The sequence below is a fragment of the Aulostomus chinensis genome, chromosome 6 (genome assembly GCF_037954235.1).
Source record: "Aulostomus chinensis isolate RoL2024-O1b breed Wild chromosome 6, RoL_Achi_v1.0, whole genome shotgun sequence".
NCBI lineage: Eukaryota > Metazoa > Chordata > Actinopteri > Syngnathiformes > Aulostomidae > Aulostomus > Aulostomus chinensis.
Window position 1 is genome coordinate 19,865,001 of NC_141325.1, and position 11,087 is coordinate 19,876,087.

Below are 11,087 nucleotides of genomic sequence, written 5' to 3' on the forward strand. Positions count from 1 at the left end.
GTCAACTGGAAAATTTCACCAGTCACTCAGCCGACCATCAGAACCCTGTGCACCAACTTTCAGCCCGCTACACCTTACGGTTCCAAAGTTCATAACCCTAACCCTAACCCTAACCCCTAAACCCAACCCTAATAGGGGCTTATTCGCCAATAACTCCGCCCCCTTTTCTCCAATCAACTGGAAAATTTCACCAATCACTCTGCCGACAAACAGAACCCTTTTCACCAACTTTCAGCCTCCTACACCTTACAGTTCCAAAGTTCCTAACCCTAATAGGGGCTTATACAACAATAACTTCGCCTCCTTTTTTCCAATCAACTGTAAAATTTCACCCATCACTCCGCCGATGATCAGATCCCTGTGCACCAACTTTCAGGCTCCTACACCTTACAGTTCCAAAGTTCCAAACCCTAAACCTAACCCTAACCCTAACCGTAAACCCTAACCTTAATAGGGGCTTATTCGCCAATAACTCCGCCCACTTATCTCCAGTCAACTGGAAAATTTCACCAATCACTCAGCCGACCATCAGAACCCTGTGCACCAACTTTCAGCCTCCTACACCTTACGGTTCCAAAGTTCAAAACCCTAACCCTCACCCTAAACCCTAACTCTAAACCGGAACCCTAATAGGGGCTTATTCGCCAATAACTCCGCCCACTTATCTCCAGTCAACTGGAAAATTTCACCAGTCACTCAGCCGACCATCAGAACCCTGTGCACCAACTTTCAGCCCGCTACACCTTACGGTTCCAAAGTTCAAAACCCTAACCCTAACCCTAACCCTAACCCTAATAGGGGCTTATTGGCCAATAACTCCGCCCCCTTTTCTCCAATCAACTCTAAAATTTCACCAATCACTCCGCCGACCATCAGAACCCGGTGCACCAACTTTCAGCCTCCTACACCTTACGGTTCCAAAGTTCCAAACCCTAACCCTAACCCTAACCCTAACCCTAAACCCTAACCCTAAACCCTAACCCTAATAGGGGCTTATTCGCCAATAACTCCGCCCACTTATCTCCAGTCAACTGGAAAATTTCACCAATCACTCCGCCGACCATCAGAACCCTGTGCACCAACTTTCAGCCCGCTACACCTTACGGTTCCAAAGTTCAAAACCCTAACCCTCACCCTAAACCCTAACTCTAAACCCTAACCCTAATAGGGGCTTATTCGCCAATAACTCCGCCCCCTTTTCTCCAATCAACGAGAAAATTCCACCAATCACTCCGCCAACGATCAGAACCCTATTCAACAACTTTCAGCCTCCTAAACCTTACGGTTCATAAGTTGCAAACCCTAACCCTAACCCTAACCCTAAAAGGGGCTTATTTGCCAATAACTTCGCCTCCTTTTTTCCAATCAACTATAAAATTTCACCAATCACTCCGCCGACCATCAGAACCCTGTGCACCAACTTTCAGCCTCCTACACCTTACGGTTCCAAAGTTCAAAACCCTAACCCTCACCCTAAACCCTAACTCTAAACCCGAACCCTAATAGGGGCTTATTCGCCAATAACTCCGCCCACTTATCTCCAGTCAACTGGAAAATTTCACCAGTCACTCAGCCGACCATCAGAACCCTGTGCACCAACTTTCAGCCCGCTACACCTTACGGTTCCAAAGTTCAAAACCCTAACCCTAACCCTAACCCTAACCCTAATAGTGGCTTATTGGCCAATAACTCCACCCCCTTTTCTCCAATCAACTCTAAAATTTCACCAATCACTCCGCCGACCATCAGAACCCGGTGCACCAACTTTCAGCCTCCTACACCTTACGGTTCCAAAGTTCCAAACCCTAACCCTAACCCTAACGCTAACCCTAAACCCTAACCCTAAACCCTAACCCTAATACGCGCTTATTCGCCAATAACTTCGCCCCGTTGCATCCAATTAACTGTAAAATTTCACCAATCACTCCTCCGACAATCAGAAACCTATGCAAACACTTTCAGCCTCCTACACCTTATGGTTCCAAAGTTCCAAACCCTAACCCTAACCCTAACCGTAAACCCTAACCCTAACCCTAACCCTAATAGGGGCTTATTCGCCAATAACTCCGCCCCCTTTTCTCCAATCAACCAGAAAATTCCACCAATCACTCCGCCAATGATCAGAACCCTATTCAACAACTTTCAGCCTCCTACACCTTACGGTTCATAAGTTGCAAACCCTAACCCTAACCCTAACCCTAAAAGGGGCTTATTTGCCAATAACTTCGCCTCCTTTTTTCCAATCAACTATAAAATTTCACCAATCATTCCGCCGACCATCAGAACCCTGTGCACCAACTTTCAGCCTCCTACACCTTACGGTTCCAAAGTTCAAAACCCTAACCCTCACCCTAAACCCTAACTCTAAACCCGAACCCTAATAGGGGCTTATTCGCCAATAACTCCGCCCACTTATCTTCAGTCAACTGGAAAATTTCACCAGTCACTCAGCCGACCATCAGAACCCTGTGCACCAACTTTCAGCCCGCTACACCTTACGGTTCCAAAGTTCAAAACCCTAACCCTAACCCTAACCCTAACCTTAATAGGGGCTTATTGGCCAATAACTCCGCCCCCTTTTCTCCAATCAACTCTAAAATTTCACCAATCACTCCGCCGACCATCAGAACCCGGTGCACCAACTTTCAGCCTCCTACACCTTACGGTTCCAAAGTTCCAAACCCTAACCCTAACCCTAACCCTAACCCTAAACCCTAACCCTAAACCCTAACCCTAATAGGCGCTTATTCGCCAATAACTTCGCCCCCTTTCATCCAATTAACTGTAAAATTTCACCAATCACTCCTCCGACAATCAGAACCCTATGCAAACACTTTCAGCCTCCTACACCTTATGGTTCCAAAGTTCCAAACCCTAACCCTAACCCTAACCGTAAACCCTAACCCTAACCCTAACCCTAATAGGGGCTTATTCGCCAATAACTCCGCCCCCTTTTCTCCAATCAACGAGAAAATTCCACCAATCACTCCGCCAACGATCAGAACCCTATTCAACAACTTTCAGCCTCCTACACCTTACGGTTCATAAGTTGCAAACCCTAACCCTAACCCTAACCCTAAAAGGGGCTTATTTGCCAATAACTTCGCCTCCTTTTTTCCAATCAACTATAAAATTTCACCAATCACTCCGCCGACCATCAAAACCCTGTGCACCAACTTTCAGCCTGCTACACCTTACGGTTCCAAAGTTCAAAACCCTAACCCTCACCCTAAACCCTAACTCTAAACCCGAACCCTAATAGGGGCTTATTCGCCAATAACTCCGCCCACTTATCTCCAGTCAACTGGAAAATTTCACCAGTCACTCAGCCGACCATCAGAACCCTGTGCACCAACTTTCAGCCCGCTACACCTTACGGTTCCAAAGTTCAAAACCCTAACCCTAACCCTAACCCTAACCCTAATAGGGGCTTATTGGCCAATAACTCCGCCCCCTTTTCTCCAATCAACTCTAAAATTTCACCAATCACTCCGCCGACCATCAGAACCCGGTGCACCAACTTTCAGCCTCCTACACCTTACGGTTCCAAAGTTCCAAACCCTAACCCTAACCCTAATAGGCGCTTATTCGCCAATAACTTCGCCCCCTTTCATCCAATTAACTGTAAAATTTCACCAATCACTCCTCCGACAATCAGAACCCTATGCAAACACTTTCAGCCTCCTACACCTTATGGTTCCAAAGTTCCAAACCCTAACCCTAACCCTAACCGTAAACCCTAACCCTAACCCTAACCCTAATAGGGGCTTATTCGCCAATAACTCCGCCCCCTTTTCTCCAATCAACCAGAAAATTCCACCAATCACTCCGCCAACGATCAGAACCCTATTCAACAACTTTCAGCCTCCTACACCTTACGGTTCATAAGTTGCAAACCCTAACCCTAACCCTAACCCTAAAAGGGGCTTATTTGCCAATAACTTCGCCTCCTTTTTTCCAATCAACTATAAAATTTCACCAATCACTCCGCCGACCATCAGAACCCTGTGCACCAACTTTCAGCCTCCTACACCTTACGGTTCCAAAGTTCAAAACCCTAACCCTCACCCTAAACCCTAACTCTAAACCCGAACCCTAATAGGGGCTTATTCGCCAATAACTCCGCCCACTTATCTCCAGTCAACTGGAAAATTTCACCAGTCACTCAGCCGACCATCAGAACCCTGTGCACCAACTTTCAGCCCGCTACACCTTACGGTTCCAAAGTTCAAAACCCTAACCCTAACCCTAACCCTAACCCTAATAGGGGCTTATTGGCCAATAACTCCGCCCCCTTTTCTCCAATCAACTCTAAAATTTCACCAATCACTCCGCCGACCATCAGAACCCTTTTCACCAACTTTCAGCCTCCTACACCTTACGGTTCCAAAGTTCCAAACCCTAACCCTAACCCTAACCCTAACCCTAAACCCTAACCCTAAACCCTAACCCTAATAGGCGCTTATTCGCCAATAACTTCGCCCCCTTTCATCCAATTAACTGTAAAATTTCACCAATCACTCCTCCGACAATCAGAACCCTATGCAAACACTTTCAGCCTCCTACACCTTATGGTTCCAAAGTTCCAAACCCTAACCCTAACCCTAACCGTAAACCCTAACCCTAACCCTAACCCTAATAGGGGCTTATTCGCCAATAACTCCGTCCCCTTTTCTCCAATCAACCAGAAAATTTCACCAATTACTCCGCCGACCATCAGAACCCTATGCACAAACTTTTAGCCTCCTACACCTTACGGTTCCAAAGTTCCTATCCCTAACCCTAACCCTAACCCTAACCCTAACCCTAACCCTAATAGGGGCTTATTCGCCAATAACTCCGCCCCCTTTTCTCCAATCAACGAGAAAATTCCACCAATCACTCCGCCAACGATCAGAACCCTATTCAACAACTTTCAGCCTCCTACACCTTACGGTTCATAAGTTGCAAACCCTAACCCTAACCCTAACCCTAAAAGGGGCTTATTTGCCAATAACTTTGCCTCCTTTTTTCCAATCAACTATAAAATTTCACCAATCACTCCGCCGACCATCAGAACCCTGTGCACCAACTTTCAGCCTCCTACACCTTACGGTTCCAAAGTTCAAAACCCTAACCCTCACCCTAAACCCTAACCCTAAACCCGAACCCTAATAGTTGCTTATTCGCCAATAACTCCGCCCACTTATCTCCAGTCAACTGGAAAATTTCACCAGTCACTCAGCCGACCATCAGAACCCTGTGCACCAACTTTCAGCCCGCTACACCTTACGGTTCCAAAGTTCAAAACCCTAACCCTAACCCTAACCCTAACCCTAATAGGGGCTTATTGGCCAATAACTCCGCCCCCTTTTCTCCAATCAACTCTAAAATTTCACCAATCACTCCGCCGACCATCAGAACCCGGTGCACCAACTTTCAGCCTCCTACACCTTATGGTTCCAAAGTTCCAAACCCTAACCCTAACCCTAACCGTAAACCCTAACCCTAACCCTAACCCTAATAGGGGCTTATTCGCCAATAACTCCGCCCCCTTTTCTCCAATCAACCAGAAAATTCCACCAATCACTCCGCCAATGATCAGAACCCTATTCAACAACTTTCAGCCTCCTACACCTTACGGTTCATAAGTTGCAAACCCTAACCCTAACCCTAACCCTAAAAGGGGCTTATTTGCCAATAACTTCGCCTCCTTTTTTCCAATCAACTATAAAATTTCACCAATCATTCCGCCGACCATCAGAACCCTGTGCACCAACTTTCAGCCTCCTACACCTTACGGTTCCAAAGTTCAAAACCCTAACCCTCACCCTAAACCCTAACTCTAAACCCGAACCCTAATAGGGGCTTATTCGCCAATAACTCCGCCCACTTATCTTCAGTCAACTGGAAAATTTCACCAGTCACTCAGCCGACCATCAGAACCCTGTGCACCAACTTTCAGCCCGCTACACCTTACGGTTCCAAAGTTCAAAACCCTAACCCTAACCCTAACCCTAACCTTAATAGGGGCTTATTGGCCAATAACTCCGCCCCCTTTTCTCCAATCAACTCTAAAATTTCACCAATCACTCCGCCGACCATCAGAACCCGGTGCACCAACTTTCAGCCTCCTACACCTTACGGTTCCAAAGTTCCAAACCCTAACCCTAACCCTAACCCTAACCCTAAACCCTAACCCTAAACCCTAACCCTAATAGGCGCTTATTCGCCAATAACTTCGCCCCCTTTCATCCAATTAACTGTAAAATTTCACCAATCACTCCTCCGACAATCAGAACCCTATGCAAACACTTTCAGCCTCCTACACCTTATGGTTCCAAAGTTCCAAACCCTAACCCTAACCCTAACCGTAAACCCTAACCCTAACCCTAACCCTAATAGGGGCTTATTCGCCAATAACTCCGCCCCCTGTTCTCCAATCAACGAGAAAATTCCACCAATCACTCCGCCAACGATCAGAACCCTATTCAACAACTTTCAGCCTCCTACACCTTACGGTTCATAAGTTGCAAACCCTAACCCTAACCCTAACCCTAAAAGGGGCTTATTTGCCAATAACTTCGCCTCCTTTTTTCCAATCAACTATAAAATTTCACCAATCACTCCGCCGACCATCAGAACCCTGTGCACCAACTTTCAGCCTGCTACACCTTACGGTTCCAAAGTTCAAAACCCTAACCCTCACCCTAAACCCTAACTCTAAACCCGAACCCTAATAGGGGCTTATTCGCCAATAACTCCGCCCACTTATCTCCAGTCAACTGGAAAATTTCACCAGTCACTCAGCCGACCATCAGAACCCTGTGCACCAACTTTCAGCCCGCTACACCTTACGGTTCCAAAGTTCAAAACCCTAACCCTAACCCTAACCCTAACCCTAATAGGGGCTTATTCGCCAATAACTCCGACCCCTTTTCTCCAATCAACTCTAAAATTTCACCAATCACTCCGCCGACCATCAGAACCCTTTTCACCAACTTTCAGCCTCCTACACCTTACGGTTCCAAAGTTCCAAACCCTAACCCTAACCCTAACCCTAACCCTAAACCCTAACCCTAAACCCTAACCCTAATAGGCGCTTATTCGCCAATAACTTCGCCCCCTTTCATCCAATTAACTGTAAAATTTCACCAATCACTCCTCCGACAATCAGAACCCTATGCAAACACTTTCAGCCTCCTACACCTTATGGTTCCAAAGTTCCAAACCCTAACCCTAACCCTAACCGTAAACCCTAACCCTAACCCTAACCCTAATAGGGGCTTATTCGCCAATAACTCCGTCCCCTTTTCTCCAATCAACCAGAAAATTTCACCAATTACTCAGCCGACCATCAGAACCCTATGCACAAACTTTTAGCCTCCTACACCTTACGGTTCCAAAGTTCCTATCCCTAACCCTAACCCTAACCCTAACCCTAACCCTAATAGGGGCTTATTCGCCAATAACTCCGCCCCCTTTTCTCCAATCAACGAGAAAATTCCACCAATCACTCCGCCAACGATCAGAACCCTATTCAACAACTTTCAGCCTCCTACACCTTACGGTTCATAAGTTGCAAACCCTAACCCTAACCCTAACCCTAAAAGGGGCTTATTTGCCAATAACTTTGCCTCCTTTTTTCCAATCAACTATAAAATTTCACCAATCACTCCGCCGACCATCAGAACCCTGTGCACCAACTTTCAGCCTCCTACACCTTACGGTTCCAAAGTTCAAAACCCTAACCCTCACCCTAAACCCTAACCCTAAACCCGAACCCTAATAGTTGCTTATTCGCCAATAACTCCGCCCACTTATCTCCAGTCAACTGGAAAATTTCACCAGTCACTCAGCCGACCATCAGAACCCTGTGCACCAACTTTCAGCCCGCTACACCTTACGGTTCCAAAGTTCAAAACCCTAACCCTAACCCTAACCCTAACCCTAATAGGGGCTTATTGGCCAATAACTCCGCCCCCTTTTCTCCAATCAACTCTAAAATTTCACCAATCACTCCGCCGACCATCAGAACCCGGTGCACCAACTTTCAGCCTCCTACACCTTATGGTTCCAAAGTTCCAAACCCTAACCCTAACCCTAACCGTAAACCCTAACCCTAACCCTAACCCTAATAGGGGCTTATTCGCCAATAACTCCGCCCCCTTTTCTCCAATCAACCAGAAAATTCCACCAATCACTCCGCCAATGATCAGAACCCTATTCAACAACTTTCAGCCTCCTACACCTTACGGTTCATAAGTTGCAAACCCTAACCCTAACCCTAACCCTAAAAGGGGCTTATTTGCCAATAACTTCGCCTCCTTTTTTCCAATCAACTATAAAATTTCACCAATCATTCCGCCGACCATCAGAACCCTGTGCACCAACTTTCAGCCTCCTACACCTTACGGTTCCAAAGTTCAAAACCCTAACCCTCACCCTAAACCCTAACTCTAAACCCGAACCCTAATAGGGGCTTATTCGCCAATAACTCCGCCCACTTATCTTCAGTCAACTGGAAAATTTCACCAGTCACTCAGCCGACCATCAGAACCCTGTGCACCAACTTTCAGCCCGCTACACCTTACGGTTCCAAAGTTCAAAACCCTAACCCTAACCCTAACCCTAACCTTAATAGGGGCTTATTGGCCAATAACTCCGCCCCCTTTTCTCCAATCAACTCTAAAATTTCACCAATCACTCCGCCGACCATCAGAACCCGGTGCACCAACTTTCAGCCTCCTACACCTTACGGTTCCAAAGTTCCAAACCCTAACCCTAACCCTAACCCTAAACCCTAACCCTAAACCCTAACCCTAATAGGCGCTTATTCGCCAATAACTTCGCCCCCTTTCATCCAATTAACTGTAAAATTTCACCAATCACTCCTCCGACAATCAGAACCCTATGCAAACACTTTCAGCCTCCTACACCTTATGGTTCCAAAGTTCCAAACCCTAACCCTAACCCTAACCGTAAACCCTAACCCTAACCCTAACCCTAAAAGGGGCTTATTTGCCAATAACTTTGCCTCCTTTTTTCCAATCAACTATAAAATTTCACCAATCACTCCGCCGACCATCAGAACCCTGTGCACCAACTTTCAGCCTCCTACACCTTACGGTTCCAAAGTTCAAAACCCTAACCCTCACCCTAAACCCTAACCCTAAACCCGAACCCTAATAGTTGCTTATTCGCCAATAACTCCGCCCACTTATCTCCAGTCAACTGGAAAATTTCACCAGTCACTCAGCCGACCATCAGAACCCTGTGCACCAACTTTCAGCCCGCTACACCTTACGGTTCCAAAGTTCAAAACCCTAACCCTAACCCTAACCCTAACCCTAATAGGGGCTTATTGGCCAATAACTCCGCCCCCTTTTCTCCAATCAACTCTAAAATTTCACCAATCACTCCGCCGACCATCAGAACCCGGTGCACCAACTTTCAGCCTCCTACACCTTATGGTTCCAAAGTTCCAAACCCTAACCCTAACCCTAACCGTAAACCCTAACCCTAACCCTAACCCTAATAGGGGCTTATTCGCCAATAACTCCGCCCCCTTTTCTCCAATCAACCAGAAAATTCCACCAATCACTCCGCCAACGATCAGAACCCTATTCAACAACTTTCAGCCTCCTACACCTTACGGTTCATAAGTTGCAAACCCTAACCCTAACCCTAACCCTAAAAGGGGCTTATTTGCCAATAACTTCGCCTCCTTTTTTCCAATCAACTATAAAATTTCACCAATCACTCCGCCGACCATCAGAACCCTGTGCACCAACTTTCAGCCTCCTACACCTTACGGTTCCAAAGTTCAAAACCCTAACCCTCACCCTAAACCCTAACTCTAAACCCGAACCCTAATAGGGGCTTATTCGCCAATAACTCCGCCCACTTATCTCCAGTCAACTGGAAAATTTCACCAGTCACTCAGCCGACCATCAGAACCCTGTGCACCAACTTTCAGCCCGCTACACCTTACGGTTCCACAGTTCAAAACCCTAACCCTAACCCTAACCCTAACCCTAATAGGGGCTTATTGGCCAATAACTCCGCCCCCTTTTCTCCAATCAACTCTAAAATTTCACCAATCACTCCGCCGACCATCAGAACCCTTTTCACCAACTTTCAGCCTCCTACACCTTACGGTTCCAAAGTTCCAAACCCTAACCCTAACCCTAACCCTAACCCTAAACCCTAACCCTAAACCCTAACCATAATAGGCGCTTTTTCGCCAATAACTTCGCCCCCTTTCATCCAATTAACTGTAAAATTTCACCAATCACTCCTCCGACAATCAGAACCCTATGCAAACACTTTCAGCCTCCTACACCTTATGGTTCCAAAGTTCCAAACCCTAACCCTAACCCTAACCGTAAACCCTAACCCTAACCCTAACCCTAATAGGGGCTTATTCGCCAATAACTCCGTCCCCTTTTCGCCAATCAACCAGAAAATTTCACCAATTACTCCGCCGACCATCAGAACCCCATGCACAAACTTTTAGCCTCCTACACCTTACGGTTCCAAAGTTCCTATCCCTAACCCTAACCCTAACCCTAACCCTAACCCTAATAGGGGCTTATTCGCCAATAACTCCGCCCCCTTTTCTCCAATCAACGAGAAAATTCCACCAATCACTCCGCCAACGATCAGAACCCTATTCAACAACTTTCAGCCTCCTACACCTTACGGTTCATAAGTTGCAAACCCTAACCCTAACCCTAACCCTAAAAGGGGCTTATTTGCCAATAACTTTGCCTCCTTTTTTCCAATCAACTATAAAATTTCACCAATCACTCCGCCGACCATCAGAACCCTGTGCACCAACTTTCAGCCTCCTACACCTTACGGTTCCAAAGTTCAAAACCCTAACCCTCACCCTAAACCCTAACCCTAAACCCGAACCCCAATAGGGGCTTATTCGCCAATAACTCCGCCCACTTATCTCCAGTCAACTGGAAAATTTCACCAGTCACCAATCACTCCGCCGACCATCAGAACCCTGTGCACCAACTTTCAGCCTCCTACACCTTACGGTTCCAAAGTTCAAAACCCTAACCCTCACCCTAAACCCTAACTCTAAACCCAAACCC